This window comes from Tamandua tetradactyla, chromosome 3 (genome assembly GCF_023851605.1).
Source record: "Tamandua tetradactyla isolate mTamTet1 chromosome 3, mTamTet1.pri, whole genome shotgun sequence".
In the NCBI taxonomy this organism is placed as follows: domain Eukaryota; kingdom Metazoa; phylum Chordata; class Mammalia; order Pilosa; family Myrmecophagidae; genus Tamandua; species Tamandua tetradactyla.
The window spans coordinates 9,238,995-9,247,237 of record NC_135329.1 but is presented as its reverse complement, the minus strand read 5'-3'; the positions used below and the strand labels follow the sequence as shown (position 1 = coordinate 9,247,237).

The following is an 8,243-nucleotide window of genomic DNA, read 5'->3' as shown; positions in this document are numbered from 1 at the left end:
TTTCCTCCTGAGAGGAGACCAATTTGGCCTGGGAAAATCTGACTGGGGTCTATAATACCGAAGTAGACCCTCCTAAGGGGTGGGGAAAGGCACCATACAGGCAGGGCAAGAAACAAAAAAAAAGAACTGAAAAAATCTGGTCTATTAAACAAAAACTAAGCTAGAGGACTAAAATAAGCTGAACTGGATGTCAAAGAACAAATAGACAACAAAGTCATCCAGCAAGAAAATCCTAGGGAATAAAAGAAGTGAAAACAATCTCCAGAAGAAACTAATTAAGGTAATTAAATGCCTAAATGCTAGCCCAAAATAATGAATCATGCTAGGGAAATTGAAGAAATGGCCCAGTCAAAGGAACAAACCAACAATTCAAATTGATACAGGTGTTGAAACAATTAATTCAGAATGTTCCAACAGACATGGAAAACCTCATCAAAAATCAAATCAGTGAATTGAGGGAGGACATAAAGAAGGCAAGGAATGAACAAAAAGAAGAAATGGAAAGTCTGAAAAAACAAATCACAGAATTTATGGGAATGAAAGGCACAGGAGAAGAGATGAAAGAAAACAATGGAAACCTACAATGTCAGATTTCAAGGGGCAGAAGATAGAATTAGTGAACTGGAGGACGGAACATCTGAAATCCGACAAGCAAAAGAAAATATAGGGGAAAAGAATGGAAAAATATGAGTAGGGACTCAGGAAATTGAATAACAACATGAAGCGCAGAAATATATGTATTGTGGGTGTCCCAGAAGGAGAAGAGAAGGGAAAAGGAGGAGAAAAACTAATGGACGAAATTATCACTGAAAATTTCACAACTCTTATGAAAGACTTAAAATTAACTTAAAAGTACAAAATCCAAGAAGTGTAGCATACCCAAATAGAATATATCCAAATAGATGTACTCCAAGACACTTACTCATCAGAATGTCAGAGGTCAAAGAGAAAGAGAGAATCTTGAAAGCAGCAAGAGAAAAGCAATCCATCACAAAAAGACTATGCGTAGATTTCTCAGCAGAAACCATGGAGGCAAGAAGACAGTGGGATGATATATTTAAGATACTAAAAGAGAAAAACTGCTTGCCAACCAAGAATTCTATATCCAGCAAAAATGTCCTTCAAAAATGAGGGGGAGGCGGGCCGCGGTGGCTCAGCGGGCAAAGTGCTTGCCTGCCATGCCGGAGGACCTCGGTTCGATTCCCGGCCCCAGCCCATGTAAAAAACAAGCAAAACAAACAAAATACAATAAAAAACAAGAAAATGTTTAAAGATGTTTCCCTTTCTTCCTTCCTTCCATCCTTCCTTCCTTCTCTCTGTCTTTCCTTCCCTTCCTTCCTCTCTCTTTAAAAAAAAAAAAAAAAAAAAAAAAAAATGAGGGGGAAATTAAAACATTTGCAGACAAAAATTCACTGAGAGAATTTTTGTGACCAGGAGATTGGCTCTGCAAGAGATACTAAACGGAGTGCTAGAGACAGATAAGAAAAGACAGGAGAGAGAGGTGTGGAGAAGAGTATAGAAATGAAAGCTATCAGTAAAGGTAAAAAGATGAAAAATTAGATATGACATATAAAATACCAAAGGCAAAATGGTAGAAGAAAGTACTGCCCATACAGTAACAGCACTAGATGTTAATGGATTAAACTCCCCAATCAGAAGACATAAACTGGCAGAATAGATTAAAAAACAGAACCCATTTATGCTGTCCGCAGGAAATACATCTTAGACCCAAGGATAAAAATAGGTTGAAAGTGAAAGGTTGGGAAAAGATATTCATGCAAATAACAATCAGAAAAGAGTAGAAGTAGCTATACCTAATATCCAGAAAATTAGAGTTCAAATGTAAAATAGTTAAAAGAGATAAAGAAGGACATTATGTATTAATAAAAGGAACAATTCAGCAAGAAGAAATAACAACCATAAATATTTATGCAGTGAGCCAGAATGCCTCCAAATACATGAGGCAAACACTGAAAAGAGAAATAGACACATCTCCTGTAATAACTGGAGACTTAATTCCCCACTCTCATCAATGGATGGAACATCTAGGCAGGATCAGTAAAAATAGAAAATTTCAATAATACAATAAATGAGCTTGACTTAGCAGACATATATAAAACATTATGCCCCACAACAGTAGGATACACCTTTTTCTCAAGTGCTCATGGATCCTTCTCAAGGATAGACCATATGCTGGGGCCAAAGCAAATCTCAATAAATTTAAAAAGATTGAAATCATACAAAACACTTTCTCAGATCATAAAGGAATGAAGCTGGAAATCAATAATAGGGAGAGGGCCAGAAATTCACAAATATATGGAGGCTTAACAACACACTCTTAAACAACCTGTGGGTCAAGGAAGAAATTACAAGAGAAATCAGTAAATATCTCGAGGCAAATGAAAATGAAAACATGGCATATCAAAATTTATGGGATGCAGCAAAGGCAGTGCTAAGAGGGAAATTTATTGCCCTAAATGCTTATATCATAAAAGAAGAAAGAGCAAAAATCAAGGAATTAACTGTCCACTTGGAAGAACTAGAGAAAGAACAGCCAATGAACCCCAAAGCAAGCAAAAGGAATGAAATAATGAAGATTAAAGCATAAATAAATGAAATTGAGAACATGAAAACAATTGAGAAAATCAGGAAAACTAAAAGTTGGTTCTATGAGAAAATCAATAAGATTGATAGCCCCTTAGCAAGGTTGACAAAAAGAAGAAGAGAGAGGATGCAAATAAATAAAATCAGAAATGAAAGAGGAGACATAACCACTGACCTCACAGAAATAAAGGAAGTAATGAGAGGATACTATGAACAACTTTATGCTAATAAATTCGACAATGTAGATGAAATAGACAACTTCCTAGAAAGGCATGAACAGCCAACATTGACTTGAGAAGAAACTGACGACCTCAACAAATTGAATCAGTCATTAAGAAGCTCCCCAAAAAGAAAAGCCCAGGACCAGATAGCATTACGTGAATTCTACCAAACATTCCAGAAAGAATTAGTAACAATCCTGCTCAAACTCGTCAAAAAAAATTGAAGAGGAGGGAAAGCTACCTAACTCATTCTACGAAGACAACATCACCCTCATACCAAAGCCACAAAAAGATATTACAAAAAAAGAAAACTACAGACCAATCTCTCTAATGAATATAGATGCAAAAATCCTCAACAGAATTGTAGCAGATCGAATCCAGTAGCACATTAAAAGAATTATACACCATGACCAAGTAAGATTCATCCCAGGTATGCAAGAATGGTCCAACATAAAAAAATCAATTAATGTAATACACCATATCAACAAATCAGAGCAGAAAAGCCACATGATCATCTCAATTGATGCAGAAAAGGCATTTGACAAAATTCAGCATCCTTTCCTGTTGAAAACACTTCAAGGGTTAGAAATAGAAGAGAGTTTCCTCGACATGATGAACAGAATATATGAAAAGCCCACAGTTAACATCATCCTCAGTGGGGAAAAACTGAAAACTTTCCCCCTAAGATCAGGAACAAAACAAGGATGTCCACTATCACCACTCTTATTCAACACTGTGTTGGAAATTCTAGCCAGAGCAATTAGAAAAGAAAAAGAAATACAAGGCATCAAAATTGGAAAGGAAGAAGTAAAACTCTCACTGTTTGCAGATGATATGATACTCTGTGTTGAAAACCCCAAAAAGTCCACAGCAGAACTACTAGCGCTAATAAATGAGTACAGCAAAGTGGCAAGTTACAAGTTCAACACTCAAAAATCTGTAGTGTTTCTATACATTTGTAATGAACAATCTGAGGGGGAAATCAAGAAAAGAATTCCATTTACAATTGCAACCAAAAGAATAAAACATTTAGAAATAAATTTAACTAAGGACAGAAAAGACCTATACAAAGAAAACTACAAGAAATTCTTAAGTCACAGAAGACCTAAATAAATGAAAGGGCATACTGTGTTCATGGATTGGAAGACTCAGTATAGTTAGGATGTCAGTTCTACCTAAATTGACTTACAGATTCAATGCAATACCAATTAAAATCCCAAAAACTTACTTTTCAGAAATAGAAAAACCAATAACCAAATTTATCTGGAAGGGCAGGGTGCCCCAAATAGCTAAAAGTATTCTGAAAAAGAAAAATGAAGGTCTCACGCTGCCTGACTTTAAGGCGTATTATGAAGCTACAGTGGTCAAAACAGCATCGTATTAGCATAAAGATAGATATACCGACAAATGGAATTGAGTAGTGTTCAGATATAGACCCTCTCATCTATGGACAATTGATCTTTGATGAGGCAGTCAAACCAACTCACCTGGGGCATCACAGTCTCTTCAATTAATGGTGCTTAGAGAACTGGATATCCCCATACAAAAGAATGAAAGAGGACCCATATCTCACACCGTCTAGAAAAATTAACTCAAGATGAATCAAAGACCTAAATGTTACGTCTAAGACCATAAAACAGAAGAAAATGTAGGGAAATATCTTATAAATCTTGTAATTGGAAGTAGTTTCCTAGAACTTACACCAGAGCATGAGCATTGAAGAAAGAAAGAAATGGGTACTCTTCAAAATCAAACACTTTTGTGCACCAAAGAACTTTGTCAAGAAAGTAAAAAGACAGCCAACACAATGGGAGACAATATTTGGAAACAATATATCAGATAAAGGTCTAGTATCCAGAATATATAAAGAAATTGTTCAACTCAACAACAAAAAGACAACCCAGTTACAAAATGAGCAAAAGACATGAACACACACTTCTCAGAAGAGGAAATACAAATGGCCAAAAGGCAGATGAAAAGATGCTCAACTTCCCTGGCTACTAGGGAAATGCAAATCAAAACCAGAATGAGATATCATCTCACACCCACCAGAATGGTCATTATCAATAAAACAGAAAACGACAAGTGCTGGAGAGAATGTGGAGAAAGAGGCGCACTTATCCACTGTTGGTGGAAATGTCACATGGTACAACTGCTGTGGATGGCAGTTTGGTGGTTCCTCAGGAAGCTAAGTATAGAATTGCCATATGATCTGGCAATACCATCGCTAAGTATCTACTCAGAGGACATGAGGGCAAGAACACAAATGGACACACTAGTGTTTATAGCAGCATTATTTACAGTTGCCAAGAGAGGGAAACAACCAAAATGTTCAACAGATAAGTGGCCAAGCAAGCTGTGGTATATACATACGATGGAATATTATGCAGCTGTAAGACAGAATAAAGTCATGAAGCATGTAACGACATGGATGGACCTTAACGACATTATGCTGAGTGAGATTAGCCAGAAACTGAAGGACGAATACTGTATGGTCTCACTGATATGAACTAAGATTAATGAATGAACTTGGAGAATTTCAGTTAAGAGCATTGATGGTCTTAGAAATAGGGTAGAGTTTGGATAATTAGAGCTGAAGGAATACAGATTGTGCAACAGGACTGATAGTAAAAATTCAGAAATGGATAACACAATACTACCTAACCGTAAAACAAAGATGTTAGAACACTGAACAAAGTTGAATGTGAGAATGTTAGAGGGAGGAGGCCTGGGGGCACAAATGAAATCAGAAGGAAAAATAGATAATAAAGACTGAGATGGTATAATCTAGGAATGCCTAGAGTGTATAATGATAGTGACTAAATGTGCAAATTTAAAAATGTTTCTGCATGAGGAAGAACAATGGAATGTCATAATAAAGGGTGATGAAAATAGATGAGAATTAATATTCTAAAACTTTAACGTTATGTGTGAGACAAGCAAAAAATGTTTATTTGGCACAAAATTTATATTTTGACTAGTGCATTTCCTTATATAACTTATGTGGACAGCTTAATCGAACACCATAGTACTTTGAACGTTTTGTAGGGCATGAGAGTGATGCCCAGATAAATCCCAGAGCGATTTGAACAGTGAATAGGGAAGTATTTGCAGAGTCCCCTAGGGGGAATGGTGAGAAAGGGGGGAAAATTCATCTTCCCCAAATGGAGAATTCTTAATATTTTCACAGGCAGTGGGGACAGCCAAAGCAAGAGGCTGAGCTTCCAATCTTGAGTTTGTTCTTATCTTGTTTCTGATCTCAGAGGGAAAGCTTTCAGTCTTGCACCATTATGTAGGATGTTAGCTGTGAGCTTTTCATATATGCCCTTTATTATGTTCAGGAAGTTTCCTTCTATTCCTAGTGTACTGAGAGTTTTTATTAAGAAGTGGTATTGGATTTTGTCAAATGCCTTTTCTGTATCAATTGAGATGATCATGTGTGGCTTTTTCCTTCATTCTGTTAATGTGATGTATTACATTAATTGATTTTCTTATGTTGAATCAACCTTGCAGACCTGGGATAAATCCCACTTGATCATGGTATATAATTCTTTTATATGCTGTTGGATTCAGTTTGTTAGTATTTTGTTGAGGGTTTTTGCATCTATATTCATAAGAGATATTGGTCTGTGGTTTTCTTTTTATGTGGTATCTTGCTTTGGTATGAAGATGATGTTGGCCTCAGAATGAATTAAGAAGTATTCCCTCCTCTTCAATATTTTAAAAATTTTAATTACTTTATTTTTTATTTAAGATACATAACCACATACAAACACAAACATTCTTAACATATGGTCATTCCATTCTTGTTATATAATCAATAATTCACACTGTCATCATATAGTTGTGTATTCATCATCATGATCATTTCTTAGAACATCTGGATCAATTCAGAAAAAGCAATAAAAAGAAAACAGAAAAAAATTCATACATACTACACACCCCTTACCCTTACCCTTCACTGATCACCAGCATTTCAATCTACTAAATTTATTTTAAAATTTGTCCCCCCTATTTATTTATTTTTAATCCATATGTTTTACTTGTCTGTTGATAAGGTAGACAAAAGGAGCATCAGACACAAGGCTTTCACAACCACACAGTCACACTGTGACAGCCATATCATCATAAATTATCTTCAAGAAACATGGCCACCGGAGCACAGCTCTACATTTTCAGGCAGTTCTCTCCAGCCTCTCCATTACACATTAGCTAAGCAGGTGATATCTGTTTAATGCGTAAAAATAACCTCCAGGATAACTTCTCCACTCTGTTTGGGATCTCTCAGCCACTGACACTTTATTTTGTCTTGTTTCGCTCTTCCCGCTTTTGGTGGAGAAGATTTTCTCAATCCCTTGATGCTTAGTTCCAGCTCATTCTAGAATTTCTGTCCCACATTGCCAGGAAGGGCCACACCCCTGGGAGTCACGTCCCATGTAGAGAAGGGGAGGGCAATGAGTTTGCTTGCTGTGTCAGCCGAGAGAGAGAGGTTACATCTTAGCAACAGAAGAGGTACTCTTGGGGGTGACTCTTAGGCCTAATTTTAAGTAGGCTTAGCCTATCCTTTGCGGGATTAAGTTTCATATATACAAAAACTACAAAACATTGCTAAAAGAAATCAAAGAAGACCTAAATAAATGGAAGGACATTCCGTGTTCATGGATTGGAAGACTAAATATTGTTACGATATCAATCCTACTCAAAACAACTTATAGATTCAGTACAATCCCAATGAAAATTCCAAAATTCTGCAAACAGCCTTCTTTGCATAAATGGAAAAGTCAGTCATCAAATTTGTATGGAAGCCTAAGGAGCCCTGATTAACTAAAGCCATCTTGAAAAAGAAGAATGAAGTTGGAAGACTTCCCAATCTTGAAGCTTACCATAAAGCCACAGTAAGCAAAACAGCATGCTACTGGCGCAAGACAGATATATAGACCAGTAGGATCACACTGAGAGCTCAGAAATAAACTCTCATCTCTATGGTTATTTGATCTTTGACAAGGGTACAAAGACCACCCATTTGGGAAGCAGTCTCTTCCACAAATGGTACTTGGAAAACTCGAACTCCATTTGCAAAAAATAAAGAAAGAGGACCTCTACCTCATGCTTTATACAAAAATCAACTCAAAATGGATCAAAGACCTAAATATAAGAGCCAGAACTATGAAGCTCCTAGAAGAAAACTTAGAGAAGCACCTTGAGGACCTTGTATTAGGCAGTGGTTTCTTAGTTTTCACATCCAAGCACAAGCATCAGAAAGAAAAAAAAATGGTAAATGGGATCTCATCAAAATTAAAAAACTTTTGTGCCTCAAAGGACTTAGTCCCTTAGTGAAAAGACAGCTTACACAGTGGGAGAAAATGTTTGGAAACTGCATATTAAATAAAGGTTTAATGTCTGAAATATATAAAGAAG

At 36.3% G+C, this 8,243-nt stretch overlaps 1 protein-coding gene across 10 annotated transcripts in view; it reads left to right on the top strand.

Moving 5' to 3' along the window:
* The window catches only part of DTNB (dystrobrevin beta), a 445,692-nt gene that overhangs the window by 40,775 nt on the left and 396,674 nt on the right, over positions 1 to 8,243 (top strand). The window lies entirely within an intron of this gene.